Source organism: Carettochelys insculpta, chromosome 1 (assembly GCF_033958435.1).
Source record: "Carettochelys insculpta isolate YL-2023 chromosome 1, ASM3395843v1, whole genome shotgun sequence".
Lineage (NCBI taxonomy): Eukaryota > Metazoa > Chordata > Testudines > Carettochelyidae > Carettochelys > Carettochelys insculpta.
In genome coordinates this window covers 101,837,965-101,854,530 of record NC_134137.1, presented here as the reverse complement: position 1 = coordinate 101,854,530, position 16,566 = coordinate 101,837,965, and positions in this window count along the sequence as shown.

Here is a 16,566-nt window from a genome sequence, read left to right as displayed (position 1 = left end):
CTTTGTACTTCTCTGCTTTTTTTCTGATGTAACATAGCAATGGTGTTATTGGTGAGTATTTGAACTTCTGGTTTCTCATGGTGGTAAATGTCTTATAGGCATGAAGTCCCAATGTATTTGTACAGAGGATTGCATCCTGCTCTGTCTCTAACATCTAAACTAGAAGATATTCCAGACGTATGCCCCAGCCCATAGTGGAAGAATCTCTTACAAGAGTCAAGGTTGGTTCTGGTGGCAAGAAAGTTGGGACTCAATATAGATTTCAATTATCTCCTTCATTACACGGACAATATCCCTACATTTTATATATGCAGGAGTGGCAGACATCCCACCTAACAATTTTGTCTTCCCAGTTGTCCTTGCAATGATAAGTGACTCACCCCCATTCCCCCCATTTTACTTTCTTTTTCTTTTTCCTTTTTCTCCCCCTCCTTTTTCTTTCTCCCCCTTGCCACTCCTTGTTTTGTATTTTCCCAATTTCTTAGTTCTGCTCCATAAATCTGATGAAGTGGGTCTTACCCATGAAAGCTCATTACCTAATCAATAAATTTGTTAGTCTTAAAGGTGCTAGAGGACTTCTTGCTTTGTTTCGAGAGACTCTTTGAAAACAGTAAACAATTGTTTTGATGTAGTAGAAATTTGGTGAGACGTGGCCTCGAAGCATCCTCTTTACCTACATAAGCATGATTCTCTTTCCACTCTCATCTTGTTTCAGCAGGCAGCAAAGCATTCCATCCAAAACTTCCCCTGGCTGGTTTGCCTAAAGGGCAAATCAGCAGGCATGTAACATCCACTTATTTATGTATGCCTTAGCCTAGGGCCCAAGCATGATTGTGAAGAGGTGTGTGTTCCTGCTTCCCTTGAAGTCTAGTCACAGATAGTGTCAAAGGCAACCGTGGGGTCATATTGGGTGCTGAGTACTTTTGAAAATCTGACCCCAGTTATGAGTGCTGAATTCTTTTGACAAGCTAGCACTTCTCCAAGATGGAGTTTGCTGGAGTCCACTAGAGCCAGGAATATAACATTATTTTTCAAAATTGATTTCTAAAAACAAAAGGAAAGATGTTCAGAAAATCCCATTTAGCCAGAATGTTTCAGGGACATCAGAAACTTTAAAATTGTAGTAGGCGTTGAGTTATCCACAGGAATTATTAACTAGGTAACTTATGCTGCAGAAAATAACCAGAGATCGAAGGGTTCATTGCACCTGATAATTAGTAATGTGGTAAAAGGGCAAAAGATTCCTCTGCATGAGTAGAAGACATGATGGCAGTCCTGGTCCACTCTTGGATATAAGGACCTCTCCAAACTTATCTGTTGGTGCAATCTCACCTGCACTGGGAGGGCTATAGTCCTATAGGTAGTCTGGATAAACCCTGTCAGCGCCTGACCCTGCATCCATTGAAGTCACTGGAAAGGCTCCGCAGCCAACTTCACTGAGTGTTGGATGAGGCCCTTAAATCCTGGTCAGAACTGATTGAATCTACTTGTTGGTATGAGTCAGTTATAATGCCAATTCATTTTCATACAGGGTTAAAACAACTAGTAACATGACAACTCAGATGAACCATTCTTCCCTAAAGAGACTGCCTCTATCTGTCACCCTCTCAAAAACACAAGTGAGAAGGTACCATGATATGTCATCCTCTTCAAAACAGACAAGTCCCTAACATAAATAATTATTGCCAAATAATCTGAGGCTCAATTGTAATTTGTCCTCTGGACTAAACAACTTTTGTGGAAAATTATATGGACAGTATCAGAGAAATCGCCGTGAAAGTTTGCATCTTCGAGAACAACAAGAAGTCCTGCAGCACCTTACAGACTAACAGATATTTTGGAGCATAGGCTTTTGTGGGCAAAGACCCACTTCATCAGATGCATGAGTGCGGGGGAGGGGGCAGGATGTTCAGAGGAGTATTTAAAGAGGGGGGTCCCAGTAAAAGGGAAGGTGAGAGCTGAAAAGGTCTATTCTGTGAGGGTGGAAATGAGCCATTATCAGTAGTATACATCAAAAGAGGGGAAAACAAGTCAGATCAGTCAGGGGGGATGTGGCCCATTGTCAGATTCTAATATGGAGGTGTGACCATCCAGAGCAGAGAAGCTGCTTTTGTAAGGGGCCAGCCACTCCCAGTCTCTGTTTAATCCTTGGTTGATGGAGTCAAATTTGCAAATGAATTGCAGCTCAGAGATTTCTCTCTCCATTTTATTTTTGAAATTTTTTTGTTGTAGGATTACTGCTTTTAAATATGTTGCTGAGTGTCCAGGGAGATTGAAGTGTTCTCCCACAGGTTTTTGTATGTTACCATTCCTGATGTCTGATTTATATCCATTTATTCTTTTATGTAGAGACTCTCCAGTGTGGCCAATGCAAATTGCAGTAGGGCATTGCTGGCACATAGTGGCATGTATTATATTATAGAAGTACAGGTGAAGAAGCCCCTGATGGTATGGTTGATGTTAGGTCCTGTGATGATATCGCTGGTGTAGATATGTGAGCAGAGTTGGCAGTGAGGTTTGTTGCAGGGATTGGTTCCAGTTTTAGAGTTACTGTGTTGTGGTCTATAGTTGCTGGTGAGAATTTGTTTAAGGTTGGCAGACTTCCTGTAGGCGAGGACAGTCCTGCCTCCCAAGGTCTGTGAGAGTGAAGGATCATTGTCCAGGATGGGTTGCAGATCACTGCTGTAGCATTGGAGAGACTTTAGCTGGGGGCTATATGATGGCCAGTGGTGTTCTCTTGTTTTCCTTGTGAGGCCTGTCTTGTAGCAGGAGGCTTCTGGGTTCCTGTCTGGCTCTATCAATCTGTTTCCTCACTTCCTTAGATGGGTATTGTAGTTTGAGGAAAGCTTGGTAAAGGTCTTGTAGATGTTTGTCTCTGTCTGACCGATTGGAGCAAATATGATTGTACCTTAGTGCCTGGCTGTATACAATGGATTGTGTAGTATCCTCTCAATGGAAGTTGGAGGTGTGTAGATAATCATAGTGGTCCGTGGGATTTTGGTATAGGGTGGTATTTATGTGACCATTGCTTATCTGCACAGTAGGGTCCAGGAAGTGGATCTCTTGTGTGGACTGGTCCAGGCTAAGGTTGATGGTGGGGCGGAAACTGTTGAAATCACGGTAGAACTTTTCAAGGGCCTCCTTCCCTTGGGTCCAGAGGATGAAGATGTCATCAGTGCAGCACAGGTAGAGGAGAGGCACTAGGGGACGAGATGTGAGGAAGCGTTGTTCCAGGTGAACCATAAAAATGTTGACATACTGTGGGGCCATGCAGGTGCCCATAGCAGTGCCACTGATTTGAAGGTATAAATTATCCTCAAATCCGAAATAGTTGTGGGTGAGGACAAAGTCACAAAGCTTTGCCACCATTTGTGCCTCAGTATCATCAGGGATAATGTTCCTAACCGCTTAGCATCCATCTTCATGTGGGATATTGGTGTGAATGGCCTTTACATTCATGGTGGGCAGGATGGTGTTTTCAGGATGGTCACCAATGAATTGTAGTCTCCTGAGGAAGTCGGTGGTATCTTGAAGAAAGCTGGGAGTGCTGGTAGCATAGGGTCTAAGTAAAGAGTCCACATATCTAGACAATCCTGTGGTGGGAGTCCCAATGCCTGAGATGATGGGGCGTCCGGGATTCCCAGGTTTATGGATCTTGGGTAGAAGGTAGAATAAACCTGGTTTGGGTTCAAGGAGTGTGTCTGCGTAATTTGTTCCTGTGTATTACTGCTGGTTGCAGGGTTTTCTCACACCTTCTTCTAAGCAGCAGATGCTGGCCATTGCTGGGGACCAAGCGCTGCCCTGGTCCAAAGCAGTATGTTAGTTTTCATTTTCCTATGAAGTTCCTGTGTACTTTGGAAAAAAGTAATGTACAAGGATGACTTTCAAGTAACAATTGTCTTTTTGATATCTGATCAATTGTAAAAGATTTAAAGGAAAATTTTGTGCTGTTGCACTAGTCAACGAAAGCAGTCTTCAGTCTCCTTGTCACCCAATGAAACCATTGTTGCTTCTGAATTTTCAAGTGGCTGAACAATCTAAATCTCTCTTTTAACTCCAGCTAGCACTCTGAACTCCAGTAGGGAATAAAGCATGTTATCTAAGGTTAAAAAAAGGATAGAAGAGAAAAGTGCACGAGAACAGGTGAAGGTGATGCTCTTTGGTGATATTCTCCTGCATTATCTTAGTTATCCTTTGCTGGATGACTCCTTCTACCCTTTGTAATGTCTTACATGCAGTGCTGCAACTTTTGACACTAGTATCACAACTTGGAGGTGATACTCCAGCTGTGGTGGTTTCTTTGCTAAGAGAAACACGATTGACACATTACAGAATAATTTAATTTAGCCTATTTAATTCAAGTACTGTATGTACACAGCTCATGTTCATCTGCTTTGTGTAGAGTTATTAGATAACAGAAGCAAATCAAATTTTATACATGACCTATTTAGACAAACTGTTTAGAGTCAGGGAACATCATTTTGTCTGCATTTGTTCAGCACCCAGCTCAGTGGGATACTATTATGACAAAGTGTGGTTTTTATTCAACTTATGTTGAATGTGAGTCTTACTGTCCTATACTAACTCTGTGTTTACCTCATTTTCCCTGGGTACTACTCCAGTGCCTAAAATCAATAATGATGGGAAATGGGTGTGTGATTTTTACTGAGGCCCTCAGGGTAGATGAGGCTCCCCAGGTCTTTGCACATAAACATTGTCCAATGCCTTTTATAACCAGAAGGAGGATGCAATCAGGTGCTGCTCAGGAAACAGGACAAAGGCTGGAGGAGAAGCAACTGGTGCACCTGGGGCCAGGCAGTTAGAAGTAAGTCAGTCTCAGCTGGAAGACCATTCCCAAAGGAGAATCAGTAGTGGAATATATACTGACTCTCCAGGAAATGCTCACTGAACTCATGATCTTGGACAGGGAGAATCTTGCCAGGACCCAAAGGAAGAAGGTGCCCATTTCTATACCACTAGAGATCAGGTTCTCATCCTCATGAGAAAGAATAAACTACAAGCAGCCTAAGACAAGCCTTCAAGGTCAAGCAGCTGAATGAGGTGATCTATGTAGTGGGATTGTTTAACTGGGCTCACAGCCACTGAGCTTACCATATCAACATCATGAAGCTGTGTGCAAGCAATGAGAGGGGCAGGGAGACAGTCCCTTGGTGGATCTATTGCCTGAGACAGGAACTGACTGTTGCTGGAATCAGTTCCTCTCTCTGATTAGCTAACCCTTGCCCAGCTGACAGAGATTAGAGAAGTGCTGCATTTGTACCAGCAGTTGTTTTCAAGCCAGCGTGGGCTCACTAGCTTGGCTGTTCAGTGGATGGAGACAGATGCCTTTCCTGTTCAGAGTCACAGGAAAAATTGCCTAGGACTTGGAGAGAGAAGTCAAGGGCATGTGAGCTGTCACTTTGAAGTTTAACACCTCTAAGTTGCCATGGAGAAGAATTATCTTATTGAAGTGCAGCACTTCATTAATAATCTCCTGACACCCTACTTACCATGCTCCCTTTGAAATAGGGAGGTGATGTAGACACAGCCAGTGTTAAAGACACAACAGCAAGCTGTCCAGTGTGACAGGATGAACAATAATATGCCAATTTGACTGCCTTAGGAGCTTTTTAATGACCTGAAAATCAAAATGGACTCTTATAAAAAGTGGAAACATGGACAAATAGCTAAGGAGAAGTACAAACAATATCACAAGCATGGAGGCATAAAGACCAAAGTTCTCTTTCACCGAACATCCACCAGACTATTACGTGAACCAATCATCAGGGTGGAGGCCCAAGTGCTGGAAAATGTTAACAGGTTCCCCTGTCTTGGAAGCTATCTGTCCAGCAATGCTGACGATGACATTGAAATCTGCCAGTGCCAGTGCAGCTTATGGATTTTTACAGACGGTGACATCAAGATGCAGACCAAGACTGATGTCTACAATGCTGTAGTCATCCCAATGGTGCTATGCAGAGCTGAAGCTTGTACTCTGTATTGACATTGTATAAAAGATCTGTGGAAATTCCACCAAAGGTACTGAAGGAGTATATTGGCCATCATGTGACAGGACACACAGACCAACATTAGAATCCTCACAGCATCAAGGCAACAATTGCCCACAAACAGCTATGATGGTCTGGTCACATGGTCAGGATGCCTGACACAAGTATGCCTAAAAAGATTCTCTACACTCAGCTGAAGACTGGGGTGAGGCCTTGTGTTGGGCAGATGACACTCTACAGAGATATACATTAGAACTTCATGGTAAAGTGTGACATTGATGCTGACACTTGACAGAGGCAGGTGGATGATTGGGTAACCTAAGGAACTCTATCAAGAATGGTGCCCAACACTTTGAGATCAAGACCAGAAAGCCTGACATAAGGAGAGTGCCTGGGCTCACATTGGCACTGCTGGTGTCAGCACCAATGGAGACAGAGACCTCATGTGTAGCTACAGCCACAGTGTTCCTCGACACTATTGGCCTAATTTCTCACCTTTGCACTCATTAGTTATAGGAGTCCAAGGGGAAATCTTACTCACCTTGAGGGATCCCAGAGAGAGAGAGAGAGGACTTGATGACCTCAGGTCTCTTTCAATCCTATGATTCTATGAATATATGAATTACCATATGGAAGGGGGATTTAACCATCTTCACCATGCCACTCCCATCCAACTCTGGACTTCAGAGAGCATTCTCTGCGTGTCTGGGATTTATATGGGGGAAAGGGTGGACACTAGGTGGGTGGGGGAGTAGTAGGCAGTTACAATGGGGTCGTATCATCCTCTAGCCACCCTATAGCATTTAATTATTAAAAAAACCACAAAAAACATCGGGAATATATTATCTTTTCCATGGAATCCCTCTTGGGTATCTTGGGAACTGCAGCAGGTGGAGAAAGTCCATGCCAATGCAGGTTCAAAGGAAGCATAATGCTAAAGAGTTGGGGTAAAATAAAGCCATTGAGGACTACCTATACATGGCATGGAAGTGAAAGGTCCTAGGACCCAAATGTATTTCTGGACTTATACCAAGCTTTGGGATGACTTATAGTTCTTTTCTGCTAGTAGTGATGTAAAATCTGGTTATACCCGATGATCAGGGAGGTGACACCAGAGGATATTTTTAACCTTTCCCCCAGATTTTATCTTGTAGAGGGTATGAACAAACAGATATTACTAAATAAAGATCTTCATTCTTATTTAGGAAAAACATGGGTCCAGACTTTAATGTTTTTTGGGCACCAACAATACATAAATGCAGAGTACTAGCTCATTTTGTCTCTTTTCATATTTTGTATCTTTTCACTGTCTTTAACTATCGCATTTTCAAATTCCAATTGCTTCATTTTACTTGTGTTTATAATTGATAAATGTGAGTTCATCCTATATAGCAGCTGCTGCCTCTTAATTCTTGATATATTCTGACAAATTCCAATAAGAACAATTCCAAACGAAAGGGGAATTCAGCCAATACTGATGAAAATTGAATGTTTCCATTTTTCTTATACCTTTAAGATGTTCTAAATTAAAAAGAAAATCTGTAGGAGAGGACAGTTTAACTTTAAGCATCTTGAATGACCTGTTCAGTTAGTTAACATGAATAAAACCTCATGAGTGAATTCTCACAGAATATGTTGCCTGTAAAAACAAACCCTGAAAGAAACTGAGAGCACAGGAGTGCAGAAAACACTTGATTTGTTTCCTGAAATAGTTCATGAGCTGGATTCTGATATGAAATCAATACTTTGGATTTATGCCCTTGCAGCGGACACTGGAATCTCTCCTGTCTCCCATTGTGTCAATACCACATCTATTTGGAAGGTTACAAGCTCCTTCACTCAGCAACACATACCAAAACCCTGTGCATGATATATGATGATTTCTGGTGAAATCCTGAGATCCATTCTTAATGCCTCTTGATGAATACAAAGTAATAATCCCATTCTGAGTTAAAATAAATTAGCTGAAGTTATCTAACAGATTAATGGTTTTGAACTTCCGCTAAATGATTTCACTTAAAAATATTTCACAAGTATCAGAGAGGTAGCTGAGATAGTCTGTCACTTCAAAACACTAGTTAGTGTGTATCTTCAAAAACAACAAGGAGTTCTGTGGCACCTTATAGACTAAGGAGCACAAGCTTTTGTGGGCAAAGACGAAGATATGCTTCAAAATATCTGTTAGTCTATAAGGTGCCACAGGACTTCTTGTTGTTTAAAAATGTTTGACATTCTCTAAAGTTTAGTTCTCACTAGTCACAGTTTAAACAAAAGGAAAAAACAAATGAAAATAAACTATAGAGTACAGCAGAGTAATTACTGTAATCAATTATACTTTCATCTGCTTGAGATACACTAGATAAAGCAAGAAATAGTACCTATTTTGTTTTTACACAAAGATACATTCAGAGTTGGCATTCAAAGAGTGTAAATGATGGTAATAGCAAGGGGAATGACCAAAAATTGTTGCCCTACTATCTAGAAAAACTAGATGTACACAAATCCATGGGTCTGGATTTAATGCACCCCAGGGAACTGAAGGGAATTGGCAGATGTCATTGCTAAACCTTTGGCCATTAATTTTGAAGACTCTTTGAGATGTGGAGACATCCTGGAGGCCTGGAAAAAGGCAAATGTAGTGCCAATCTTTAAAAAAGGAAAGAAGGACAATCCAGGGAACTATGGACCAGTCAGCCTTACCTCAATCTCTGGGAAAATAATGAAAGGCATCCTCAAGGAATCAATTTTGCAACACTTGGAAGAGGGGAGAGTAATGAAAAGTAGCCAACATGGATTCACCAGAGGCAAGTCCTGCCTGACCAATCTGATTAGCTTCTATGATGAGGTAACAGGCTCTGTGGACATGGGGAAGTCAGTGGATGTGATATACCTTGACTTCAGCAAAGTTTTTGAAACAGTCTCCCACAACATTCTTGCCCATAAGTTAAGGAAACATGGATTGGATCCTTGGACTATAAGATGGGTAGAAAGCTGGCTTGACGGTGGGGCCCCATGGGTAGTGGTCAATGGCTCAATATCTGGATGGTGGTCAGTTTCAAGAGGCGTGCCTCAAGGCTCGGTTCTGGGGCCGGTGTTGTTCAACATCTTTATTAATGAGCTGGATGAGGGACTAAATTGCACCCTCAGCAAGTTTGCAGATGACACAAAACTGGGGGGAGGTAGATACGTTGGAGGGTACAGAGAGAGAAACCAGAGTGAGCTGGATAAATTGGAGGACTGGGCCAAAAGAAATCTGATGCGGTTCAACAAGGAGAAGTGTTGAGTCCTGCACCTGGGGCGGAAGACTCCCAAGCATTGTTATGGGCTGGGGACCGACTGGCTAAGCAGCCATACAGCAGAAAAGGACCTAGGGGTTATGGTGGATGAAAAGTTGGATGTGGGTGAACATTGTGCCCTTGTAGCCAAGAAGGTTAACAGCATACTAAGGTGCTTTAGAAGGAGCATTTTGAGCGTATCTAGAGAAGTGGTTGTTTCCCTCTATTTGGCACTAGTGAGGCCACATCTGGAATACTGTGTCCAGTTTAGGGCCCCCAGTACAGAAAAGATATGGATGTGCTGGAGCAGGTTCAGAGGAGGGCAACAAAAATGATTAAGGGGTTGGAGCACAAGACCTATGAGGATAGGCTGAGGGATTTGGGCTTGTTTAGTTTACAGAAGAGAAGACTTAGGGGTGATTTAATAGCAGCCTTCCACTTCCTGAAGGGGAGCTCTGAAGAGGAGTGTGAGAAACTATCCTCAGTAATGTCAGATGGCAGAACAAGGAATAATGGTCTGAAGTTACATAAGGAGAAGTGTAGCTTGGATATTAGGAAAAGCTATTTTACCAGGAGGGTGGTGAAACATTGGAATGCGTTGCCTAGATAGGTGGTAGATTCTCCATCCCTTGAGGTTTTTAAGCCCCATCTCGACAAGGTCCTGGCTGGGATGACTTAGTGGGGATTGATCCTGCTTGCAGCAGGGGGCTGGACTAGATGACCTCCTGAGGTCCCTTCCAGCCCTAGGATTCTGTGATTCAACGATTCTATGACTACAGCTGCATTTACATTAGCAAGTTTTGATGACAAAACCCTGATTTTGTCAGCAAAACTGGTGGAACATACACACACAAAATGTTTCTTGTCAACAAAACTAAGCACTTTTGCTGGCAGACTTCTGTCTCTCAGTCATGAGACATAACAGTGTGTCAACAAAAAAGTGGTGTGGATACCTGGGGGCAGGGGAGGGCTCTTGACAGACAGGGCATCCAGAACAATGGGCAGCCCTGTCTGCTGTGCTTCTGGGTACCTGTTTTGTCAAGAGAGCAACCAGGCAGTCTGGCCTCTCTGTCTACAAAGCCCAGTGCTCTTCTGATTGGCTTTTATATGTGGCTGCACTCTGTCAACAGAGGTTTTATTGGGAATCTCTTCCAACAGTGACTTCAACAGAGCACTGTAGTGTAACCATAGCCTATGACTTATACTCAGTAGCCTATAGGAACTAATCTGATTGTTGCTGTTCAAGTTTAGTGTTAATGTCCCTGCCACAAAATCAACAAGGAGAAATAAAGTAGTTTCCTTCAGGTCAGGATTAAGGCACTTTGGTGAAGCTGTGAAAGTGATTGCTTGATCAGTGCATGTTTTTGGATGAACCCTAATAAAACAAGAAGTAGAGTATTTCCACCTATGTACTTCATATCCTCACCTCCTGCTGAAGTTAACAAGAATTGTGAGTGCTCAGAATAGTGCAGGAGTGGGTCCAAAGAGAGAATTTCAGTCACCAGTTATGTCAAGCTGTATGTGTGCTGAGCAATAAATATGCTTTCTAAAATTTCCGACATTTCCAACATCGTAATTTGAGGCATGAAAATGTTAATCTAACATATTTTCAGCTTTCTTTCAACTTCTACATCTATTATCTTTATTTCAGAAATATCTGTTTCTATTTAATGTATCACGATAACATAGAACTATTTTCCCCATGAGGCAAGAGGTGACGGGGGCCCTGCTTCTGGGCTGTCTAAGGAGCATTCCACACAGTTCAGGGAAATAGCAGGAACAAAGGTCACCTCATTTCACACTCCCCTCATGACCTTAGGACCAGCTGAGGGACTAATTCAGTTCCAAGAATAATTAGGAGCAGCCTCTGCTCTATTCTAATTTGTACCAGTGGATGTGGGGGAAGGAAGGTGGGGTAACAGTAAGAGTAATGTATCTGCAGCTAACTACTAGACTCATTTTCTACCTTGCCTTGCTCCTGTGAGATGTGTGCTCTACGAGCATCATGTTGGCAGCGAGGCTTAAGGGAAAGATTTGAAGGACAATGGAGACAAGGTATAATAAAAAGTGCAATCACAGATTCCTCAACCTGTGATTTTTGTTTCAATCCAAATCAACTGGGACAGAGCCAAAGAATCAGAAAGCAAAGGTCTTGGGCCTAGAAGATTCAGCTCTCCCAGTCATCTTGAGAATTGCTGCTGCAAGACACAGATTCAGGCTTTAGATCAAACTAAAGATCAAAGACTAAAGATCAAAGAGTTGAGCAAGAGAAATAGACATAAAGAATATACCAGACGACTTGAAGTGCAATAATTCAATTGAATCATATGGAAAGAGGATATTCTTATTTTTGTAATAAATTGAAGAGCTGACTGTGTTCAAACTGGATTGACCCATTGCTCTGCATATCAAATCCAAGGTTAAACAAGACACTGCAAGTGTAAATTTTAAGCCTTATGGGCAGTTATACTCAAAAGCAAAAAGACAACTCAGTCTTTTTCCTTGCTGCTCTGTTTACCTTATGTCTTAAATGCTTGTTCTGTGGTATTTTAGTGGAGATTTCCCATTTGGTATACCCCAAATAGCAATGACTGTTAAGACCCACAGACAAATTAGATTTCAGTCCCTCTTTGGAGAAATGCTAGCTCCGTAATAAAGGTATTTAAAGATAATAGCCCCAGAAGAAAAGGCAGGGAGGAGGTAATGGTAGTCAGTAAAGTTCACTGCTTAATCTCAGAGTCATGGGTTTGAGTGCCCTGTTGGAATTGCTTTGATGCAGAAGTTATTGGGTGTGATTCTACATCCTACTTTATTATAGGTGACTTCACAATAATACCTTTCACATGTTGTTATGGCAAATGATGTGAAAAAAACCCACTACTTTATTCAGCCAATGATATAAAAAGGTGTATTATGAATTTGAGCTAATAAAAATTAATCAATGATTTATCAAAACACTGGAGTTTTTGATAATAAAATTCATTTATTTCAGAATTTTCATTTTGGACAAAAGCTAAAAAGAATCTTTTTTATTCTTTTGCTTTTCAATTTTATTTTTTCCCTTTTAGTGGCAAAATGGAAAAAGTTAAAAAAGGAGAGACAAAAAGGTGGGGAGGAAAAATGGAGATGTAGGGAGGACAAAATTTCCCAAAATCTAAGGAAAAGTAAAATAAGTGAAAATGTATTTCTTTTTGAAACCTTTGGAATGAAAATTATTTCAATTTTTTTTAAAAAAAAATTTCTCTGAAAGTACTGCTGCCATGCACAGTGATAAATCTAAAGCAGCTGAAGAATACTGCACACCCGCAACTCTCATTGAAGAAAATGAGCATAGACTCAAAGACCTGGAAGGGGCCTCAAGAGGTCAATGAGTCAGGCCTCAGGAGGTCATGATGATGAAAACTTGCCCCTATTAACTTCAATGGAGCCAAGCTGTCACCCTGGAAGTTTTGGGGACTATCCGTTCAGAATGAGACCTCTAAATTTCAGTACATATATTATTTTCCCATACAGAATTCCTCATTTGTGATTTTGCTCTGCTTTAGAAGTTTTGGTCTGGAGATGAAAAGTACAAAAGTTATTGGTTGTGCAGAGTAAGCACAAAACCACTAATTACACGTCATCTTTTTAGTGTGGCTAGTCAAATTACAGACAATGGCAGAAGTGGTAAACAAATAACCCTCATACTTTGTGGCTGCTCTATGATATAATTTGCAATTATGTGAAATAATTATAACACAACAAAATTAACACTGCAGGCTCTATTTCTCTGAATGTGGCATTATTGTCTCAAGAAACCTGGAAACTTGTTTTAAATAATAAGCAATCCCTTGCTTGCCAAGTAAACACTGACCTTTTATTTATATGACAGATGGGTTTATAAATACACGGTAGTCACGAGAGATGTAAAATTGACAATTTCTATGGAATTTGTGGTGGAGAGAACTCCAGTAAACAGGATTATATATGTATGAAAGTAACTGAAAGGCTGATCTCTGCAGAAGCCTGTGCTACATTACCTACCATATCATTCATCCTTTTTAAGCCTCTGGCATTTTTTCCATACACAGTTAATCCAGGTAATCACAGATTTTGGGGGTGGGGAAGGGTCTTAGTTAGAATTGCATTTTATTGCATCATCCTGCTTTGATTGCTGATTGTATACATTGAGCTATTAAAAACCCAGCCAAGCCAATGCAAACCTGTACACTGTTGTGAACACTGTTCAGTAAATATTAATAAAATACCTAGCTCTTACCTAGTACTTTTCATTAGCAGATCTGAAAGTGCTGTATAAAGGAGGTCATTACCCTCATTTTCATTCACAACAGTGCAGAGGGAGTGCAATGGTTTCTACCATTCTGACTTAGCTATATTTTAGACACACAATATTTAGCAAATATTGCGCAAGAGTACATCATTACATGACATGCTGTGGGGAATCTGGCACATTACGAAATGGAAATTAAATGAACGCAAGGAACACTCATATAACAGGGGTTGCCATATGGCAAAGTTAGTTACAGGTCAGTAACACAGCTCTCAGATGCAGATGGATTTCTATAACTGCACCTTTCTTCTCTACATTACAATGAAAACGATTTGTTTTAAAAATCTGTTCAAAGACTCGGCACATGTCCTAAACTACAATTTTGTTACATGTGTAATATTTTTGAAATGACATTTTTCTAATAATCCTCACCAACGAAGGGATATGAAATAAATACTACCTGTGAAATTAGTTTAGTAATTTTATTCCATTGCTGCCATCGTCTTATAATTATAGTATACACTCATCCCTCATTAAACGAGTACTTTATTTATGAGTACTTGCTTAAACGAGGGACACATTTAGTGACCTTTTGTTCACTGGACGAGTGAACTCCCCCCCGCCCCCTTGCTAATACGAGACTTAGTCTCTCCCTGCAGCTCCAGTCCGCTGCAGCCTGACCCCCCCACCGGCCTTACAGACCCAAACTGCTGCAACTTAACCCCCCCGCCGGCGCCTGTGCACCCAAACCACCGAAACTTAAACCACCCGCCAGGCCCCACATGCCCGAACTGCTGCAGCCTAACCCCACTGGCCTCTCAGACCAAAACTGTCACAGACTTAACCCCCCGCACCCTCACCAGCCAGCCTCACAGACCCAACCTGCAGCAGCTTAAACTCCACCCCACCCAAGCCAACCCGTCACCATCTTTTACCCCTCCCTCCCACTTATGTTCCCAAACTGCCCCCAGCCTTTAACTCCCACCAACCCCAGGCTCACTTACTGGTATGTTTACTTGTCTCTGTCATTAGCAACATCTTAGAAAGTGGATTTATTTTATATCCATTTGTTAATAAATAGAAGTGTTAAATACAGGTTGAAGCTTTCTAATCCAAAACTCTTTTATCCAGCAACATCCGTATGCCGGCATGACTTTAGTTAGTGGGACAACCACTTATCATGGCTGTGGTCAAGTTTTCCATGGTCCCATAAAGTTTGTGTCCAGCCACCCGTCCTGGCTGTTAGTGTTCTGTGCTATTATTTAGCTATAATTTACCTCAAATATCTTCTAAGAGCCCAGTGAGCAGTGAAAGTATGTGTAATGTGCTGGAAAATATTAACCTCCCATCATCTGGAAAATTCTCTCATCTGGCACCCATTAGGTACCAAGGGTGCCGGATGAGAGAGGTTCAACCTGTACTTATATAAAGGGAATAAAAAATGAAAAGAAAAGTAATTTTCTCTTCTGAGACTGTTCTGCACTGTGCTTCTTTTTATATTAAAAAAACCTAGGACCTTCATGACCCCGGTCACCTTTACAGAAGTATATATAGCAAAGCTGCAGATGGAGGATAGGTACAGAGACAGTGATATTCATTCTGTGATCCTAATCAAGATCCAAGAACAGAGGTATGTATGTAGTACAATTACCAGTTTGATATAGTTGGTTGCCTTAAATAAATGACACAAACCAGTAAGCTATGAGACTTAATACTCCTCTATTCTCAAGAAAGGATCAGTGTTCTTGATAGGGAATGAATATGTTTGCTTGATTACTAGACTATATCTAGATATCTATAGTTACAGCCACAGTGCCTGAATTATGGAAGAATGAAGAGCCTTATTTTTCATCTCCATTGGTTACTAACCTTTCATGAGCTCTTAATTCCCTACAGAGAAGGAAATAGTCACACTGTAGAATCCCGTAGACCATGAAGGGTAATTGGATAACATCTTTTGAAAGATTTACAAGCCTGCCAAGGATTTTGCCAGCTGTAGAACTGACTAATTCAGTGTGAAAAGATCTGAACAATTCTGACCCAAAAGTTGAAAGAGAGACCTTTCCTGTGAAACTATTATTTAGGGCCTGCAATAAAAATGGGTCAAAAAACACGACAAGGAAGAAAACAGCAATAAATATTACAACTTAGTTTTACAGGAAAGGACAATTTGCTCTGAAGTATCCTCCTCCACCCTTGCGTAGCACTTACTTTTTAAACCAATTTTTTAAATGATGTTCCTTTGCAGTTGCAGTCATAGTACATCAGCAGCAAAAATAAGGGAAAAATGTAAAAAGCAGCTGAGAATCCATGACAAACACACACACAGTCTCCACTTATATATAAGCAGACATAAAGTGTAAACCTTTCAGTAAGCAAGGACCAGACTGTAATTCTCTCTGATAAGTAAAGGAAGGCCAATATAGGATTTACCCAAAGCCTTCTGAGCTATGAAAATAAATTAAACAAGAGCATAATCAAATCACTGGAGCTTTTCTGGGAGAGAAAAAATACAAGTTAATAAGGTTATAATTAACTCAGGTGATGTGGATGGGCTTGAGTGTTATGCCAAATCTCACACTGAATTAGTAGCTAAACTTCTGCTAATTACTTCAGAATATTTGTTGTTAATCATAGTTTGAAAACTGTATTTTTGAAGGTGTACTGGTGGCATAGATCTCTCAGTCATGTGAGAAGAAAAATTTTCTGAAACATAAGAGGACAGCTGAAACTGTCTTCTGGACAATACTACTAAACTTTTCTCTGGAATTTGCTGGAGATGTGTGTATATTTAATTGTAGGACTTTATTAAAACAATCTCCTAATAGGGATGCGTCTACACCACACCTCTGTTTAGAAAGGACGGCTTTCGAAATAGAATGTCGAAAGATTGCCTTTCAAAACAGAGCATCCACACATGCTAATGGGGATCTAAGGTTCTACCCGTCCTTTTGAAAGGCCTCCAGCGCACTTTTGAAAGACAGCGTCCACACATCCCAGGGTGCTTTTTCAA